Source organism: Chenopodium quinoa, unplaced genomic scaffold (assembly GCF_001683475.1).
Source record: "Chenopodium quinoa cultivar QQ74 unplaced genomic scaffold, ASM168347v1, whole genome shotgun sequence".
In the NCBI taxonomy this organism is placed as follows: Eukaryota; Viridiplantae; Streptophyta; class Magnoliopsida; order Caryophyllales; family Amaranthaceae; genus Chenopodium; species Chenopodium quinoa.
The window spans coordinates 630,332-651,548 of record NW_018745684.1 but is presented as its reverse complement, the minus strand read 5'-3'; the positions used below and the strand labels follow the sequence as shown (position 1 = coordinate 651,548).

Below are 21,217 nucleotides of genomic sequence, written 5' to 3'. Positions count from 1 at the left end.
GGAGTCGTTCGCTGGTGGTACTTTTGGTTTGCGTGGTTGAGCTAGGCTCCGGCGTGGCTGCGACAGGAAGAAGAGAGAGTGGTGGTGCATGGTTGTGTTGGTGGTGGGTGGGGGCTGCGGCAGGAAGGAGAGAGTGTGTGGTGGTGCATGGTTGTGTTGGTGGTGGGTGGGGGTTGCGGTAGGAAGGAGAGTGTGTGTGGTGGTGCATGGTTGTGTTGGTGGTGGGTGGGGGCTGCGGCAAGAAGGAGAGAGAGTGTGGTGGTGCCGTGGTGGTTGTGTTGGGGTGATAGGATTAGAAGAGAGAGAAAGAAATCTTGGATGATCTTGGGTTCTTGGCTGATATGATTTTGTGAATCTGCTAATAGGAGAGAGAGAGAAAGAGAGGAAGAGGGGGAAAGAGGAGAGAGAATGAAATAAAAATATTTTGTACTTGTATATACTTTGTATATCAACTAATACAAGTAATATATCAGCCAATTGATATTTCGTATCAGTCAACATTAAAGACATTAATAAAAAACATGTCAGCCAACAAAGGAATATATCAGCCAACAAAAGATACATATCAGCCAATAAGATGAATATATCAGCCAATAAAAGGTACTTATCAGCCAACAGAAGGAACATATCAACCAAAAAGGAAGCATATCAGCTAACAAAAGGATGAAATCAGCAAACAAAAGTAACAGGTAAGCCAACAAAATAAACTAACATATCAGCCAACAAAATGAAACATATAAGTCAACAATTAAAATATACATATTAGCCAACAAAATAAATATATCAGCCAACTAAAAAATCATATAAGTCAAATGATGTCTGATATCAGCCAACAAATGGAACTTATCAAAAATTAAAAAAAAAAATATATCAGCCAACAAAAAGAATATATTAGTCAACACAAAAATTATATCAGTCAACAAATGAAACATATCAACCAACACATGAAACATAACAGCCAACAAGTAAAACAAATCAGCCATGCCTGTCGCACGGAAATTTACGTGCAACAGTCCGCACCCAATACCTTCTCTAAAAAAAATATAATAGATAAAGGAAAGAAATTAAAAAAATCAATGATGAACAACAAGTTGGTACTTGATTTTTTAAATACATGTAATTTTGTAAAACAAAGTAAAAGATATTATACGAAAATGTCGTACTTTATATAAAATCTATCCTTGCATAGAATATTCCGGAGCATGAGGAAAGATGTCTTTAGACAACCTTGAATTTTTACAGTGAAGCTTTGTTGGAATTAGGGGTGCTAATTGAGCGAGTCGATCACGAGTTAAGGGGTGCTCGACTCGACTTAAAAACTTTTTATATGTGCTCAACTCATGCTCATTAAAGTTTCGAGCTAATAAAACCTGCTTGACTCATGCTCGTTAAAGTTTCGAGTCAAGTCGAGTAACTCACGATCTGCTCGTTAAAGTTTTGCCCCTTTTAAAATTGCAGGCCTTTATTTTTTTTTGTTCACTTTATATTGTTTTCTTTTATTTCTTTTATTAATTATTAAAGATTTACTCTTTTTTTTTTAATAATATAAATTAACTCTTATTAAGTGTCAAATTTGTTTAAACATGTTAACTTTGTTTGTAAATTCTATATAAATAATATATAGTATCGAGTTGCTCACGAGCTTATCGACTCGAGTTACAGCTTGTTCAACTCGTGCTCGTTAACATATTGAGTCGAGCCAACTCGAGCCGAGTTTTGATAGAACTTTGACCAATAGAGTTTAAGCAGCTCACGACTGCTCAACTCGTTTAGCACCCCTAGTTGGAACTAATTCCTAAGGCCTTGCACATGGTAATATAAAGGAACTTAGTTTAGGGGCATAATAAGACATTAAGGACACTAACTAGACCATAATGACAGATTACAGAATTGAAGGACGAAGGGGACATAAAAGGTGATATAGTAAACTATTCAAGGTGTTGTTGGTTGCATCAACTAATAAAGAAATTTCCAAAATAATATTATTATATTAAGTTGAATTGATAATTTAAATAAAATTATTATTTGTCGTCAGTGCTACTAATATAGTCCTAACTAGATTAGTGCTCGTGTGATGCATGGTAGTAATAATCTTTTTCTCATCATAATGAATTTTGATATAATATAAAAATGAGGCAACTCATGTGGAATAAACAAATGCAATGTATATAGAAAAATAAAATAATAAGGCAAAATTCATTAAAACTACAATTGAGAAAGAAAAAAAATTATTGTTGATTAGTTGAGTTGAAAATATTTAAAAGTAGTATACATTATATTACATAAATAATGCATATTATTCCTAATAAAACTATACACTAATGACTATATGACTAAAGACTTATTTATAGATGCCTTTTAATAAACATCAAAACATTAATCAAACAACAAACTAAAATCTACAGTAAAACTATTGACACAACATACATGTAAATATATAAATTACAAATTAAATAATATATCATCTTTATATCCAATAAAATAATTTAAATGGAAATAAATACTATTTAGATCATTAAAAGCAATAACAATTAATAATTAGCCAACACTAACCTATATTATTAGTATTACATTTTCTGTTTATGGATTGATGTTCTACATGATATCGTCGCTCTTTGTTATTAAATGTGTTTGAAAGCTATCCAATAATTCTAGTTTGATCATTGTTTGTTTATTGCCTTAAAGTTTTATTTGTCAATGATAGCTATTCATCCAAAAAAAAAAAAAAAACAAGAATATGTCACTTGTCACTATGTCCGACGTGTTTTTTTTTTAAAATGCAGCTTATTTAGGAATGTCGAATGTGATAAAATTATTATCTCAATAAAGTGTTTCAACAAAAGATAATAACTTTTTTGTATTTACTAAGATATTAACTTTTTTTTTTATTAATGTAATAGCAAAAAATTGATTGATATTTTACTTTTTCGAATTTGACATATAATATAGTTGTCGAGCACAACATTTATTTTATGGTCATATCAAATACTCCATTAGTCTAATAAACAAAATAAAAAGGAATTTGAAAACAATTTTTAAGAGATGTTTTAAATTAATTTCTTTAATACCAATCACTTCGATATGAATCAATTTTATTATTATTTTTTTGGTAAAACTCAATAATACTCGTTTAAAAGATAATTAAAAAGAAGTTGAAAAATTATTTTAGGTAAATGTGCATGGAAAATTTTAGAACACAATAAAAAGGAATACATTTTATATAGAGATAATATATAAGTTTGAAATAATATTATTATAGTTTTATTATAAAAATATTCCAAAAATAAAATATTTTTTGCTAAAAGAGGAAGGGGAGTGTTGGAGGGAAAAAACAACACCAGATGTGACACATGTCACCACTCCCAGTGTCTGTTTTAGTATTAAGTTATTGATTATTGATTGATTGATTATTGATAAGAGCTGTGCTAAACATAAACGAAATATATTTTTAAAATACAATAGCGATGTATAAGAAGTAATCTATAAAAATATGTTCTTATATGACTATTACTTTTCTTATATATCAGGAATACGGATTACTTCGTACTACATATGTATTTTAGAAGATTCTCTTTAGTAAAATAAGTATAGCGATCAATTCCATTAAAAAAAAAAGTATAGCGATCAATTTTTATAATTAAAAATAAAATAAAGGGTGAAAAAGGTAATACTATGATTAAGACGAAATGAGTAAATAAAAGGGTATTTTTTGCATTTTGTTTGTATATATTTTTAATGTATAAATTAACAATAATTTAACTAATATAATTTCTCCTTATTTTGATTGGTTTCTCCAAGCATTTATGTCGCTTTTGGCTTTGTCATTAGTAGAATCTAATGAAAATTTGACAGCCAAGATTTGATTGTCGTGTGAAGATTCCAACGAGGAGAGGGATTCCTTCAATTCCCAACTTTGCGGCTGATCATTCACTGAAAATGACATGCAAAGTGCAATTTCCTGCTACGTGATCACTACCGTCAACTTATGCTACTCCATGTATAATCAATTCAATTAATCATTAACACTAATACAATATATTTTATGCACTTTAATCTGTTCATATACCTCTTTTCTTTTGCTTTAATGAAGTCGACTTTATAACTTTTTTACTAGTTCTACTACTATATATCACACTATTTCCTCGATCTATGTACTATGACTTTATAGTGTCTACGTACATTCTACTTTAAATTTAGCGGCAGTTTTAGTAATTCATTTAATATGGCGTCATGAGCATTTTTATGGTGGCATTAGTAACTTCCAAAAGAAAACATGTATTATTGGTAATTGAAATAGAGACAATTTTACATTTGTAATAACCTATACGAAAAATAAGATTCTAAAAAATTGCCAAGTTATGTACATTAGTTAAGGCAACATTATGTACATTAGTTTTATACTTGTATTAATTGTATGTGAAGTAAAAAGAGTCATATAACCTTCTTGAAGGTTTGTGCTCAATTGTTATAGCAAATGCATCCATTGATTTGCCCACCACCATGGGACTTGGGAGCTCACAATTTGTCAATCTAAAGTTCATGTCTAAAGTTATTGATCTAAGTGTTAGGTCACTGACAGTGAATAAAATCAATCTTAGGACTTCAATTATCAATTTTTCTTTTGATAAAACTGCTCCTTTAATACTCATCATCAAAGTGTAACAACTATATGTTTGCTTGATAATACTAGTATTAACTAGTAGTCACAACTCACAAATACACCAAAAATTAATTATAAATGATAATATATTTTGGTGGGTGTGTGAAAAAATATCACTGATATTCATTATCTTTGAAAATATTCTCTTTGTTTTTTTGTTCTACCTCATTTCAGTATTAGGGTGTTAATTTGTTCCATCAACATTTAGCACTCGTACATCGGATTATATCCCAATTTTAATACTTCATATTTTCGCATCTTACCTCAATTAATTATCCTTCTATTTTGTAAAAAAAGTATCCTTCTCAGGCAAGTGCATACTCTTTAGTCTTTACTCTATGCGTCTTTGCCTCAATTTTTGTTTAGTTCGTCCTTAAGTTTATACCATATAATTATATGGGCATACGGTGATTATGACACTTCGTATAATTCCCTCCATTTTTAAATACTTGCACCACTTTTCATTTCTAACCGTTTTTAAATACTTGTTTTATTTTCTTATTTGAAAAGTTTTTACAATACTTAATTCATTTTTCTCTATTAGTGCACTCAACCTAAATTATCTTTTATTAATTTTTGTATTTTCTCTCCTCCAACTATCTCAACTAGTTTTGCTTTTTATAATTTTTTAAAACGAAGTAAGTATTTTAAAACGGAGGAAGTAAATTTTGGGTGCAATTTCAAAAGGACGGGGACTACGAGAGTACGAGTATCCTCTAAACCGCAGAAACAAGGGTAAAGAACAAACAGATTAAAGCAAAATTCCCAATTCATATGCAATGTTCATTGGTCTGGAAGTGACGAAGATTACATCAAAGAATCACCAGGTCATTTTCTATAAATCTTTCTTGATTTGTTTGCAATCACATTGATTCTCTTAGGGTTTCTACTTGTGGTAATTAGCTCACTCTTTTTCAATCTATAAATAATGTTATTTATTCAATGTGCGAATGTGCGATGATCGAATTTCGAAGTATTTTATGTTTACAATTGATTGGAATTTGGAAAAAAAAAGGTTCTGAGTTAGCTGTCTTCACCATGTGCTCTCATTTGATACGGAATACTAATGTAGATGCTTTAGTGGAGATTCTTTTTTGTTAATGTTTATACCTCTTTTTTCTCCTTCCCTCATTTTTGTAATTGGGTTGTTAAAAAGTGTTTGATTGACTGTTCTTGTCGGTTAATTCTTTTTAATTCCATGCTGACTCGTATCCGATTACTTGATTCGAGTTATAAACTGTATCCAAAATAAGATGATCTGCTTTTGGCCGAAGCAGAAATTAATCCAATTTTATTGGTTTAAGGTGTGTCCGCGTGAGTATGTACATACTCGAATATGATCATCACCTGAATATAATCCAGACCGAATTAACCCGATTAACACTTAATCTGTATAGCCAATTTGCTAGATGTAGTTTAAAGCAAACATTCTTCTAGTTAGCAATTTTAAATTATAAAGTGATAATGGTGTTACGATGCTTTGAACTTTTTATGGTAAAAGATGTACTTTTTACCCCACATGAAATATTTTTGGTACCACAACTTTAAGCAGCTTATATCGTAGATTTGAATATATTGAATTTTTGATGGTTGATGTCAACTTTCAGATGTAAATAGGCGTCTCTTTCCAATTTCAGTTGGTTCTTCATTTTTAATTGAGTTGGAAAAAGTTGCTGCTGGACATTTTTCGGTTTTATATTAAAAAGGATTAATAATAGTTTAATGATAAATTAATAAAGTTGTTTTTTTTTGTTTTTATTTTACTGTAAAGCAGTAGGCTGGTCAATGCCTTTTGTCAATTGGAGTTTATTAGTACAAAATCTTTGCAATCATATGATATGAGTGGCTTACATTTGGTCCTGGCATCCTTTTGTGTGGGGGAGTGTTTGTGTAGCCATATAGACACTAGATTGCTTGTTTAATTAATTTGATTAACTGTGTAAGATTTCACCATTCAAACCAAGCTGCATTTTCTAGTACTAAGCTGTTTTAAATTTAGAAATGGAATTATTACGTGATAATCCTGATTTATTATATTATTCGTGGTTGTAACTGATTTAAATTTATAACATTATACATGAATACCTATTTTTTCAATAAGTTATTTATCTAAAAATTTTAGGGTGTGTTTTTAACTCACTCCTTTGTTTCATTGATAATGCTTTTATACTCCTTATGTCTAGGAATGATAGTTATGTGTACAAATTTTCCATTTTTGGATATCCAGGAAAATAATTTGTATAAAGTTTTGGTTTGCAAAGATTTTCCAAGAACTTCTTCCTTGAATTGAGTAACAAAGAGAGAGTGTCAAAATAATAATTATAAATGTTATATAAAAGGGTCTCTTGGTAAAGACAATATCTTGAATTATGAAAAGGAAGGATAATGTGACCATTTGATCTTGGACAGAAGGAGTATTGTGAATGTTGTATGCATTATGTTATTCTTTGCAAGCTTGTCTCATTCGGCCAATCTCATCTCCCACTTGACTTTTTTTGTCCTGTTCGACAATTGCTTTTGGTGAAGCTTTGAATTGGCAGCTAGAGATTTCGATTATCTATTTACTACCTTGCTCGACGAGAATGTTACTTTACTTTCAGGACAAAATGCAAGAAATCTTTGAACTTGTGATCCACAGAGTGTGTATATGATTAGAAGAAAGGGAATTGAGGTTCATTTTGAGGATTTAGTCATGGAATTTATAATATTCATGTAACATTACTTCAGGGGGGGTGGGTGGGGGGTTGTGCTTTTGGATGTGTAGCGAAGTGTCCTGTACCATACAATTGATCAACAACTAATTTTTTATGGTGTTTTGGAGGGGAGGAGGTTTTCAGGTGCTTATGGTACCACCCTTATACTGTTGGTTGGGACAAGGAAGGGAAAATGAAAGTTTGCTGACATTAATTACATACACTAGCTACATTTTCTGCTGAGGTATAATGTTTGAAAAGTTAGAAGGTTTTTATCACCTTGGTTTTCCAAGTAAAGATTTTATTTTTTACAAAAAATATGTGTACTGGTTTACAGTCTCTAATTGATTTTGACTAGTTATGATTAAAGCGTTCCTCTGTACCTCCCCATATTTTGCCTTTTGGGATTAATACTGGGTGGTTAGATGATGAGTGATGGCTGGGACTGATACTGGGTGGTTAAATGATGAGTGATGGCCTAGGGCATGGAATTGTATGTAATTTGAAATCTGACCCTGTTTCTTCTTCAAGCTTCCAAAAATTGATGAACTATCATTTTAAGTGTTTGGGGGTGGAGGAGATCGTTTAAAATCTGACCTGCCGAATTTTTTGTTTGCTTAATTTTATGGAAGTAAACTGAATATTGACTGACTTGTTGATTAGGACAAAGGAAGGGAAAATGATGATTCGAAGTTTACAATAATTTTTTTCTAAAAATATTTGATTACATAGTACAACTTACATATATTACATCTGTATCTCTTAGGACCTTTCTACTTTAGAGCTATATATTAACTGTAAGTAGAAATCATTATGAATTTTGTATTTTATGAGTTTGTCTCTTGCTTATCTAAAGCAGCATGGCCAGCACCTGGACTGTGGCCAGGCTTAGTAGGCCGGTAATCATCTGTTCCTTCTGCATGGGGATGTTCTACACCAGGGTGCTTGCGTTGTTTTGATGCAATGCTGTCTGAGTCGCTAATATGGAGATGACCAGCCCCAGGACTGTCCCCTGGTTTTGTTGGTCGGAAATCATCTGTGCATATTTCACTAAGACAAAATCCTGTTTTCTGTACACCCATTTTGTTTTTGTCAAGATGGCCAGCACCAGGACAGCCTCCAGGAGTTGTAAGTTGGTAATCATCGGTAGATAACTGTGCTGAATCACTGAAAAATGAGGTAGGACTTGATGTTGAGGGTACTCCTGCAGCTGTAAGGTTTGGATCCTCCTTGTCTTCTTCAGCATGCCCCGCACCTGGGCTGTGACCTGGTGTAGTACGTCTAAAACCATCTTCTGATCCTTCCAAGCTATTCCAAATTTCAGGATTTTTAGTTTTTTGGTTTGGTGAGGATTTGTCTGTGTTAGTCATGTAAGAGTGACCCGCACCAGGGCTGTGTCCTGGTGCTGTAGGTCTAAAATCATCTGAGCATTTTACACCAAGACAGTTGCTTTGCACACTGCTGTCTACTCTGTTTACCCCAGATGAATCAAACTTGTGACTGCTTGGGGAGTTTTGAGTAGAATTCAAGGAGGGGAAATTCTTTTTATGTATTTCAGTTGGAGGAGTTTCAGCTAATTTTTTCTGTGGAGTATTTTTCTTTGGTGATGTTTCATTGTGGTCAGAATTATAAATTTGGTTGCCTCTATGGGAGTGGCTCGGGACATATTTGGTCTCTTTTCCACTTTGTGACCTTATAGGTCTCCCTTCACCATATAGAAATTGACTGGTAAAGATAATTAGCAGAAATGCTTGAGTGATCATGCATGAAATTTTAGCCATGCTTAGAGAAGAGGACTTATTTATTATAATTGTGATTGAAGAGGGCTTTTTATGGTTGTTGCAGCTCTTGAAATTGCTATGGAAATTTCAGTACTTGGAGAAAACTTAAGGTTAGGGAGAGGAAGTATTGTGCAATGATTTACAAGAGGTCTTAGCTTGGATATATATAGATAATATGATGGGCAAAAAATATCATGACCACTAGCTAGCATTTTCCTACTTAAACATGTTAAGGGTGAACTTGAAATTTGCTTTTGTGGAAGGGTCCCCACTAAGAGGTCCTAATTTTAAATCATAATTTAAGATATGCACATATACACTTTTACATACACATAGATTTTTAAAGCTTAACCATTTTTGGTCTAAAATCTGATTTTTTGTAATTTTTGCGTCAAGTTATGCAATATTAGCCGTAAAAAGTTTCTGAAAGTAAAACATTATAGGCATAAGTACGGGCAGACAGGTTGATTGACCAGAAATCATCTAAAATGGCTTGGAGTACTGTAATCCATTTCACAGTACACTTTTGTATGCAGAATGGTACGGGAATGCAATATGGTAATTTTGTTACTAATACTCCTAAAGCGTATCATTGTTTCACTCATTTCAGATCATAGTCCTTGGGGGATTATAAAGTAGGTAACATCTTCATTTTGGCCTTGCAGGATACAGTCATAGCAATAGGTTTTGACCCTAACCATGTTTTGGCTATGTGATATAGTTATATGATAGGTTTCAATCATCGATATACCAACAATTTTATATAAACAGAGTATTCTTGATATAGTTGATTGCTAGAAATCAAATTTTAAAATTATGTTATATTATATGGTCTTCCCTGTAGTTGTATCTTCATTTTCGGAAACTAGAGCAGAATACTGGTATATTTCCAAAGAATGTGGAGAATAGAAGTTTGGTATATTAAGACTTAAGTTGGCGCTTGTTTGTAAAACCTGTTGACTTTATGGAATTCTGTTTTCCCTATTCCTCTTGATATGTCTGGGGAGTAATTGGAGGCTTTACATGATGATTGGGTGAGCAATAAAATTTCTCACCATGGTTTCAAAGGAGGTATTGATGAGTTTGATTTTCCATTGTGCTTCATTTACAAAGGTTGAAGCACATTAGGGACTTTAGAATCTTATCCCTTTTTGGATTGTTAGATTGATCTTACTACAACAAATGCTAATATGTCCTTTGCAAAACTTTTCTATATTTGACCTCCGCCACCTTTCTCCTATTATTGTTGGTCACCCTCTCTGGTTTGTGTTTTCTGTGTCACTGTGCGTTGCTCATCTTGCATGTTAGTCTGCCAGAGTGCCGGGTGCTAGGTCCTGTGCATTTTGGCTTCCTTACTAAATGCTGGTGCAGCTCAAGGTGACTGTTTTTGCTGTTTCTTGCAATTTTTTTTGTTTTCGTCTTACATTATTCTTATTAGAGATCGGGCCACTATTCTCAGCCTTTTTGGTGATACTTATGTAACAAACACTTTAGTACTAGTTTAAATTCTGATCCTTTCATGAAATTTTGCCTTTTTCTTTTCACTTTTATAGGAAAGTCAAATGTATTTTTTTAAAAAAGAGATTGGCTGAGGAGTGGAAGATTGTTATTCGATGGTTATGACTTGTGAGTTACGGAAGCAGAGAGATCCATCACAAAATTATACCAACAATGCGGGGATTTCCTTGTACTACCCACTTGGAGCAGTATAATCACCCTTTATATGGATGGATGGCAGCATCCCTTGGAATTCTTGGTCCATGCTTAAGGTGAGAATGCGAGATACATCACACAACTGCCATGTTTTGTTTTTTGTAATGTTGATAAAGTTATTGACTGAGGTGTCTATTTAGCTGTTAGATGGATGATTAATACTGCACATTTTTCTTTTTCCTTTGGTTCGTCGTAATTTTAAATATATATTCATCACATATATAAAAGGAAATCTATGCTTCAGAAAAAATCACAAAGCAGTATCTATGCTTCACAGTTGCTTTGTTTGTTCAAATTTCTGGTGACATGCTCACTTGCAAGTACGGTACTTATAGTGTGATGATTCATCTGGCATGTGATTGAGAGTACTTTTTGTCTCCAATCCTTTCATCCTGTATTCTTGTTATTGGTCTATTTTTCTTTGTACATTCTGCTGTGCTTTCTTTGCTATTTATTTTAGATAACTTTAGTTGATTTTAGAATCTCAATGAATGTTTAAGGTATTTGGCTTCTATGAGACTACGATACACATATTTGGTTAAACTAATGATATGAACGACGATTCATGTTAGCTGACCCCAAATCATTTTAGGACTAAGGCTTTGTTGTTGTTTTTTTTGTGATGCAAGACAGGATCGAGGCTTGGGAAAGGAAATGATGGAATATTATGAAGGTCGTTGTGAAGGTGGGGATTTATTTGAATGTATAGTGATATGCGGTTGTGCTCACCGAAATAATTATTGGTGTAGCCTGTAGCCCTATACGCCTGTTTTAGTTGGTGTTATTCTGCGCACTTAAACTGTAGTTGATACCTTGATGCGAGGATTAATAAGATTAGTATTTTGATATATATGTGCAAGGCATAATTCTGTTGAGGTGAGATTCAAATAGATCACTACTTTATTCTCTATTAATTGTTTTGAATTTGTAGAATACCCACTTCATGTTCTAACAAAGTACACTTACATTTTGGAAAAAACTTCAGGATTCCATAAAAAATTGGACACTTGATAGCTCATACAAGGATGGTCACCAAAGATGGTAAAAGTCTAATATATTCTATGGAACTTTTGGAAGCATGCTCCTGACCGCAGGTATAAGTCAAATTTCGGCTTGCTCCTTGTTAACCATCCATTCTATTGGACATTCTTTCTCAATCACTATTAGTTGTTTAGGTTTTTGATACCCCTGTACTGTGATGTGAAATCTTTGTTAGCACATTTGTGGTTTCCGTGTGTAAAGATTGTAGTTATTCTTGTACCATGTTGTTTCATATTCACTGTCTCTAAATAAAAACCTTATTTCTCCCAAAATTTTGTCCCTAGCCTTATTTTCCATTTGAGCGGAGTCCATCATCTAGCCATACACCAATTTTAATTTTTTTTTTTAATTATTTTTTATTATTATATACTAATAATCATTTTGAGACTAAGCCTTTATTGTTGTTGTTTATACTATTAATCAACAAACCCCTCGAACTTCACCAATATTTTTTTCATCCCCTAAAGTAAATTTATTTCCACTACATTCCTTTTAACTTTTGTCAATAATACCTCTCATATCCCCTTCAGAAATTGTGCACCCAAAAGATATATGTCTTTTTTTTAGGGATGATGAGTATTAATTTTCATCTGTTTAGTAAGCAGTAATTATATTTAGTGTTACAACAAAACTTACATGGGAATGTCCATGGTAATGCTTCTTCATTTCATGTATGTGCTTTGGCTGAGTATCCACTGTTTAACGTTGAAATCCCTGTTTTCTTTCCTTTCCAGCGTTTGTGGTGCATTAGTTCTTGGTGCATATAATGAATGATACCTGTACTATTAATCATATTATAACCGACTAAAAGTCCATTCAAAATCATCGAAGTTATGGGGGGGTCCCGACCACTACTCGTCATGGCATGATGTATACTATTTGCATTTGATTTATATTAGTCCAATGGAGCAAATTTGGACTTCTTAAAGATCCTTGATTTCCTGTGATCTTTCTGTTTCCCTGGGGAATAATTAAGATAGAGATTTTTGCAGTGGGGACAGGGGTAGGCTTTTCCTCAGGTTTAGGAATTTTCTCATCAGTTTTAGTTATGGTTTAATAATAATCATGCAAAGGGACGGCTCTTCACAGTAGTTGAAAAGGTGCAATAACATAATATAGTAACATCGCCGCTTGAATTTTTTTTGGTGCTAGGATATTGTGCTAACCATTACTAATTTGGTAGGCTATAGTGTATTTTGAGGCTAGTGCATCACATCAACCTTTTGAGGTGCTTGTGTGGTGGCAACTTTTCTGCCCCAGACAAGATCTTGTGCTTTATAGTGATAATTTTATGTAGATTTACTCCACCTATTTCATAATGTACTTTACACTTATATAGTTATGTTGGACTTTATTAAAATAAATGTCACAATTTTCAAATTAATGTTAAAAATCAAAATCGAATTGTTACCTTTTCCCATTTTTCATTCCATCCATATTTTTCTCTTTATTATACCTCATTCTCACTTCTTTTATCTATAAGTTCATTTATTATGTTTCAAAAAAAAAAAAAAAAAGTTCATTTATTAAAAAACACTTCTTTTCCCTAACCCATACGTGCCTGTGGAGCAAAGGGGGTATGCTTTTACCTTACACATCCTTTATTGTTTTCATCTGCTGTTAAACTCTGGCGATAAATGCATATAGCTCATGTGAATAACTCCCATTATTTATTCTTAATGATCGTATGAATTCTGAAGAGGGGAAAATACGAATCAGTAAATCAGGAAGACAATGATACATCTATTTATTGCATGATAAGGAAGCATGGTGAAGCTTTATTTTGTCTTGAATATACCAAACTGTCCAAAATACATCCTTATAAGCTGTGTCTGATTTTATGGAAAGGTTTTCCTTGTAAGAAAAGCTTCCTCTTTGTTTTCAGGAATTTCCAGCAAGTAAATTTACAAAGTATTTTGAATGCTTCACCAGATCAACTCATGCCAAAAGTAGTAAAGTGGGACTCAGTAAGTTGACATTATTCACAACATCGCATCAGCTGCTGCTGTAAGGTAAAAAAGCTGCATCTTAGCAGACTCATTACAATATCTTTAATGCGCTATTATTGCTGCTGTTAAATTTTTTTTGAAGATGATTCTCTTGAACTATATTTTCCTGAGATTGAAAAGACACTTTAGAATAGGGGCGAATATCATTGTTGTGATAAAAATGTATTTCTTGGTTGATTGTAAAAACAAGTTTAGATGATGGGTGAAAGATAATGGAAGTAGCTAGCTGTAAATGCTGTATATATTGAGTGTGTAGAGAGATACTTGTTCCCTTAGACGTTTAATATGAATTGTACCATATTGAAGAGAATATATACCACTACGAGAGAGCAAGTTCTATGATACTAGAAGAATCATCTTATGAGGACAAATGTTTAGCAAAAAAGATGGTATTGGCTAGGAAGGATTTTTTTGCTTGTTTAGCTTATGACCTCTTCTTTGCGTTGAGATTGTCCAGACTCCAGACTGCGGTGTATTTTTAATGTCAATAGTTTGTCTGTAAAAACCATGTTAGCCCAATAGAAATATCAGTCTATATTCACTAGAGCGATATATATAAAGGCTCATGGTGCACTGAGTCGATATTCCCTGATAAATAAGAAAAATAATCTAGAAAGAAGTATGTTCAATTGATGGAATTCTTTGATCTTAAAGGGGATGTTCTATGATTTTGCACGTGAGGGGTTATTTCTTGGTTTCGTTCAGTCATTAATAATTTGCGCCTCACTAAAACTGCCTCACCTAGATATAGAAAAAAGCATATGGTCCATGTTGAGGGCCTTGCGTCTTAACCTTATTATATACAAGACTAGTATTTGGGGATCATGAATTAGACTTTATTTCACCTACACGCATCCTCTTTTGTGTGTGTTAAAGATTTATTCAGCTGAGGAAACCATTTGGGTTATCATTTGGTGGTTATAGGAGTTAAGATACATGAAATAACATAGGCCATACTTTGCATGCTATGTCTTGGAAAATAGTTAGGTATTGAGAAAATGTGCCTAGCAACTATCATAGTCTTCTTACTCCCTAAGAAGTTTCTCGATCTAGCTTTAAATTTCCTTTATTTGTGACATTGGAATGAAAATTGTGTTTGCTTTCCCATGTGAAGGCCACAACTTATTCCGATGAGAATGTTACACCAATTAGATAGGATGCCTTGTTGGTTCAAATCAATTACTACTGAGATTGTTTACAATACAAGACCTAAGATTGATTGTCATTGATTAACAATACGAGTGCAATTTGTTAATGTTGGGAATTTAATAGGTGACCATTATCTGCCACACCTAGGTTGTGGAAGTCCCTTAAATCTTCTAGTGGTCTTTAAAATTGTCACCCAGCATATGTTTATACCATTTCAATTATAGACTAAACCGACTGTAGATAAAACTTATTTTGAACTCTTTGAGTCATGTCCACAAGACTTTTATGTGCTCACAAAATATTAGATGGGCATGGAAGAATTTGTAAGTTTATACCATGAAGTGATTTTATTCAAACTTCTGGAAGCTTTTAATGAGTAGAATAATAAACAATACTAGAATCAATATACTCCCTTCTTTTCTGAAATTTGACTCACTTTCTGTTTTGGTGTGTTTTAGAAAGTTTGAATCACTCTTAACTTTATTTCATTTTTGGCAGTTTCTACCTTACCCTCTTATCTCACACTATTTACGTACACTTTTTCACTCATTCTCTCGTACTTTATACTCCCTCTGTATTTAAATAAATGCCCCAATTTGACTCGGCACGTATGCCATGACCAATAACATTGGTCAAAGTGGATTATGTGAATAGTGCAGAAAGTCAAAATGAGACATTTATTTTGAAACGGAGGAAGTACATTTATTTATACACTCACCCACCTATTTCTCCATTTGCTTTTACATTATCCTTCTTTTCCTTACACTCACTTACTTTTGTATATTTATGTAGAACAAGAGTGTATAATAAGTGAGTCAAATAATATGACATCCAACTTTATTAACTCAAGAATCAAGGCCATTTCTGCTATCTCTTGGTTGATACTTGCAATTTCTCAAATTATTTTTAATAAAAAACTAGAATCTTACAAACTTCCCAGAATATAGATGGACCATAATTGGAAATTTTAGTAATAAAAGGTTTAGTGATTATACTATGTACACCAAATTTTCTAACATTATGAATGGCACAATAAGTACTCTAATTGCATTCAAAACAAGGCAAGGAAGGAATTTTAAAAGCAACTTAAAAGAAAAACTCTTGCAACAATGCCTTGCGCATAGGATCCTTATTGAGCTTTTTCCCAGAGAATTAAGTGATACACTTGTGAATGAGACTACGAGACATGAAAGTCTAAAGTCTGGGATGTATGATTGTCCTTTAGATGTTTTAACCATATTTGAGCGTTTTGAACATGCTCAGTTGATGCTAACTTTTTGTTTTTGGTTTGTTTAAAGGAGAAGGGGGAGGGGAGGTACATGATGACTAGAGCATATCCATTTGACCATATTGCATAGTCCCGACAAATGGATATGTATCATACCCAAGCCCAGATAACATAGTCAATAATGCTTGAATAACTTGTTGACTAGAGCATATCCATTTGACAATATTGCATAGTCCCGACAATGGAAATGTATCATACCCAAGCCTATATAACATAGTCAATAATGCTTGACTAACTTGTTGACTAGAGCATATCCATTTGACAATATTGCATAGTCCCGACAATGGAAATGTATCATACCCAAGCCTATATAACATAGTCAATAATGCTTGAATAACTTGTTGACCAGTAATAAAAACTAAAAAGACGAGAAGGCCTTGAATGATAAGGCAAGCCTCTAGCTTTTGTCTTATTGGAGAAGTGATATTGTACTTGGAAATTTGGAATGCTAGGCTTAATCATCTGGGAAATTAAGTATCAATATTATGTACGGTATAACTATGGAGCAAATGTTGAAATTGTTCCCGTTGAGTCTTTGACCTTTAGAAGTAGGTGGATACTTGTGAAGGTATCACAGGTTATGTACTCAGTCTTAGTTTTTCTCTGCATTAGAAAATTTTCTTTTACTTTCTCTATGTAGTTGAGGTAAATAAAGAGCTTATTATTACTTCATGTTATTGGCGTAGAAGTGCAGTCAACTTGGCATAGTTGTTCACCTGCAAACTCTTTTTTATGCGATCTGTTTTTGCATTCGGTGAAATACTATTGCACTGTCCAGGGCCTGGATACATTTTGTGGTAAAAGTGTCTTGGGGCTTTTTTTGAAAAACCATGTGCTCTTTGAAGTTTGATAGATTGTGTTCTTTTACCATGCATAATTGTTAGTGCTCCATTTGCCCTGCAAGACTCAGATTAGTAATCTCTCTCTCTATCATGGTCAAGCATAAGAGCGTTGTAGGAGTGTGAAAATTTTCTTGTGGTGATTTTTAGAAATTTCTTAATACTAACTCACCTATTTGTATTTTAGGTGTGTTCAGAAAATTCATAATGGTGAGTAATTAAAATACTTGGATCATCAAGTTGCCCTGAAACTGTTATATAAACATTGTGGGGAGATTGGAAGCTCGTTGCTCAAAACTTCTAGGTCATTCACTCATTTGTTATATATTTAGAAGTGGGTGATTTAAGTACTATGATATGCAATTAGACTTTGTATTTTAGCTGAATTTGTCGAGTCATATGGTTACCCCGAGCTGGAGTTATTGGCGGGTAAGGAAATAGACTTGGAAAATGGATTGAGTCCCATACTGCATGCATGCATAATATCTTGACACAAGTATGGCACAAAATAAACGCAAATGGGTGAACATAGAATAAAAGAACTGACTTCATATATAGTTGATCAAATGCATGTTAGAGGTGCTTGAACTTGCAGGTATACAATTATTCTGGCATGTAAATGACCTAGTTGTGAAGTGAATGTCCAGCACCGGGGCTGTGACTTGGGGCTGTGGGTCTAAAATCATCTAAGCGACCAGGGGGTGACGGTGGACCTGGTGGTGACTGAGATTCATCAGTGACTTGAACTGGAGCTGTATGTTGGAGCTCATAAGCATTTGTTACTCTATCTGGATTGTCATCATGCATGTTTATGTGGGTTTTTATGGTTACCTTTGTTTCTTGGTGAATATGAAACTTTTGGAAATCTTTGGTATTCCCTAATCTCAGTTGCCTGCCTTGGACAAACTGAATATTTTGGTGGAAAAGCATTGCCAGAATGAAACAAGCAATTATCAAATTATTGCAGCCCATTTCAAGTTTGAAGTGAGGAAGGAGAAAAAGGAAGTTTTAGGCTCTTTACTTCTTTAGTGTCTAAGTAAGCAAGCAGAGCAAGATGCTCTTACCTTTCAACTTCTAGTCATATTTATAGTACTTGAACACTAACCCTTGAAAGTTGAGACCATCATACCAGTTCCAGCCACCTTGGAGATTCCCTTACGTACATATTGTATATGTTTGAGTGGTTAGGGGTGGGGGCCAGGATTTGATTAATGCATGCGTGATGCACTTTGTTCATTGCTTGACTTTATATATATATATATATATATATATATATATATATATATATATATATATATATATATATATATATATATATATATATATATATTTCATACTTAATTGTATATGTAATAAATATTTTCATTCTCGTCCATTATAAACAACGTTTGAAGAGTCACTATGCAATGACTTCACAACTTTCACTATGATGTTTACTTTCACTTCCTAGCTGTTTGGAACTGATAAGCTAAACATTTACCTTTCCAATCATCGGAAAAAACTACTGGTTTATTCTGCTTTGGGGTAAGGATTGCATATAACATTGTTGGGATCTATATTTTTGTAGTAGTTGTAAATGTCTTTTCCATTAAATGAATGTAAACAACTCTGGAATCCAAGATGTGTTGTGCACATGTGACTCAGTGACTGCTTTGCGGCAGCTTCATTTGAGGTGCTAAGATAAAGGTGTGGTACTTCATTCTCTTGCTCCAAATAAGTATCGCCTTGTGCCCTTGTCTACGATAAGGAAAGCAATATGGGAAGAGTCGTGTGATGGAAAAGTCAATAGTAGATAGTTTGTAGGGTTAGTGGGAATGACAATTGTGGCCTGGTGGGAGGTGAAATGGTAAATTCGATTCTTGTTTTTTTTACTCCCTCCGTTTCATGTTATCTAGTGTCTTAACCAACTCTTTTAATTCCAACTGTCATCTCATAATACAATACCCATACACTACTATTTGTCCTTTCAGAGTGCCTATGCAGTGTTACTTGAGGAATAGATACCAATTTGGTAATTACTAACTTTTTATTGTATGGGTCTTTGGTTGCACTTGAAGGATATATAGTGATAGGGGTCTTTGGTTGATATGGTGGCTATCGTGGTTTTTATGGTCTTCGGGCCAACATATGGTGGTATTAGTTTTCACTTTCATGCTTTTTAAAGCCGAACCTTCCCCTGGGGAATGAAATCTGTCAGTCTGCCAGACTTGGAGCCACCTTATATTGACCTCTGCTGGCTGCCTTCCTATATTCTCAACTCTTTAGAAACGTCCCATTAGTAAGCATGATGTCTTGATTCCACACACCCATTACTAGTACTACATTACTACTGAGCGAGTTGTTAAAGAAAAGGTGAAGTTTAAGTGGAAGTAAGAGGGTACTATCTTTGGAGATTTGATAGTTTTTTTCAGATGAACTGAAGTGGATTGTTAATGATTCTGGTATATATGAAAGGTCTTTGTAAGTCTTGTAATTACTACATTATTTACTTTGAAGTGCTCAAGTGCAAATTAAAATTTGTGTGCTCTATTATTTATTTATGCTCTGGCTCACGTCTCGTTAAGATACAATGAAGCCATTCTTCATTTCACTATCGATGCATATATTTTGTGCTGTTTGCAAATTTAGATGACATCATGACAGTCTGAAACCTTTTGAACTTATGCAGAATAGATCTTCGGAAGAGAGACGTTGATATTGCATGTATCACAGTACTAGGACTGATGATTTACTTACTTGGTGCCTTTAGACAGCTGAACAAACTTTCTTGTCAGGCTTCCAGCTTTCCAACTAAAAAATATCTGAGGATGCTGAAGGTATCTTAAATTAAGAGTCGACTTTGGCATTTCACCGGCTGCTATTTCCAGCCGCAAAAACTGCCCATATGGTAAAAGGTATTATTTCTCTGTTAAGCACAGATATAGTCGAATTTTGTCCTGGTCCTTTGTTTATTCAGTTGAATATGCTATATGCTTCTGTACTGTCGGATATTCTATAAAGCTAGCAACTTGCGTTTTACAAGTACAATTTTGGGAGTTCACATGGATCCTTAGAGCCTGCTTCATAGAGTATATTACTCTGTAATTTGTTGATTGAACGTGTAAAATAATATGAACCGTCAAGTTGTGTGTAGAGAAACATATAATATGTTTGTCGAGGTGGCGGGAGTGCTTTATTAGTCATCAAAGTTCTCTTTTTTTTTTTTTTTTTTCTTTAAATATATTCTTGTGATTTTTTTTTTTCCCTTTTCTGTTGGCTGATTTTACCAATTCTAGGAGCTGCAGGTGAATTCAAGTTGACAAGAAAGTAGAATGAATCACTTGTCATGTGACCATGATTTGCTGATGTGTTGTTGAGGAGTTGCTAACTTTCCCTGATATTTGGAGTGCTTACATCTTCAGCAACATAGCTGGTTTTGTGCACTTCTCTGCTTTAACATCATGTGTGTGCACGTTCTCGAAAGTAGTTTCATTGCACGAGCTGATAGTAGCTTTGCTACTTCATTGAGTATCTTGTTTTAGACCCAGTCCTCAGAGTTGTTCATTTATTCTTGTTACCGGGTTCAAGTAAAGTTGGATGAATCTTGTGGTCCATTTGGTAGTCAGTAGTAAATTGTGTTACAGAGTACTTGTTTTGAACTTGTGTATTTTTGAGGGAGTCATCGTGTCATTGGAAATGCATGTTATGAAATTTGTTGATTTTTTTTTTTTTTTTTTTGAAAGAATTATGATATTTGTTGAATAATTATGAAATTTCTTCCGAATTCTTTAAAATCTCTACACAATTGTGCATTTGTGCTTGCTTGAGCATGGAAAGGTCAGTTTAGAATATTCCAAAAAAAATCTGGCTTCCAAATAGAATATTCAAAATTAAGAGGCAAAAAAAAAAAAAAAAAAAAAAACTAGAATATTACAAATGTCCTAGAATATCGTAAATTCGTAATGTGATACTGTTCAACTATATTTTATTCGGTAAAAGAAAAAAAAAAAAAACCAACAATATTCTATTCTATGGTACGGAATTTTCAAGTAACAACTCACTAAA

The 21,217-nt window shown here is 33.4% G+C and overlaps 1 long non-coding RNA gene across 3 annotated transcripts; it reads left to right on the top strand.

Annotated features, from left to right (window-relative positions):
* The first annotated feature begins 5,354 nt into the window (after positions 1 to 5,354).
* On the top strand, positions 5,355 to 21,074 carry LOC110717624. Of its 3 annotated transcripts, none has more exons than XR_002510763.1 (7): positions 5,355 to 5,487; positions 10,688 to 10,903; positions 11,481 to 11,723; positions 11,833 to 11,941; positions 13,774 to 13,900; positions 19,842 to 20,067; positions 20,449 to 21,074. It is a non-coding gene; the product is annotated as an uncharacterized LOC110717624 (long non-coding RNA). The 3 variants fall into 3 exon arrangements; XR_002510764.1 differs by having other exon boundaries at positions 11,477 to 11,532; XR_002510762.1 differs by having other exon boundaries at positions 11,477 to 11,723.
* The last annotated feature ends 143 nt before the right edge of the window (positions 21,075 to 21,217 follow it).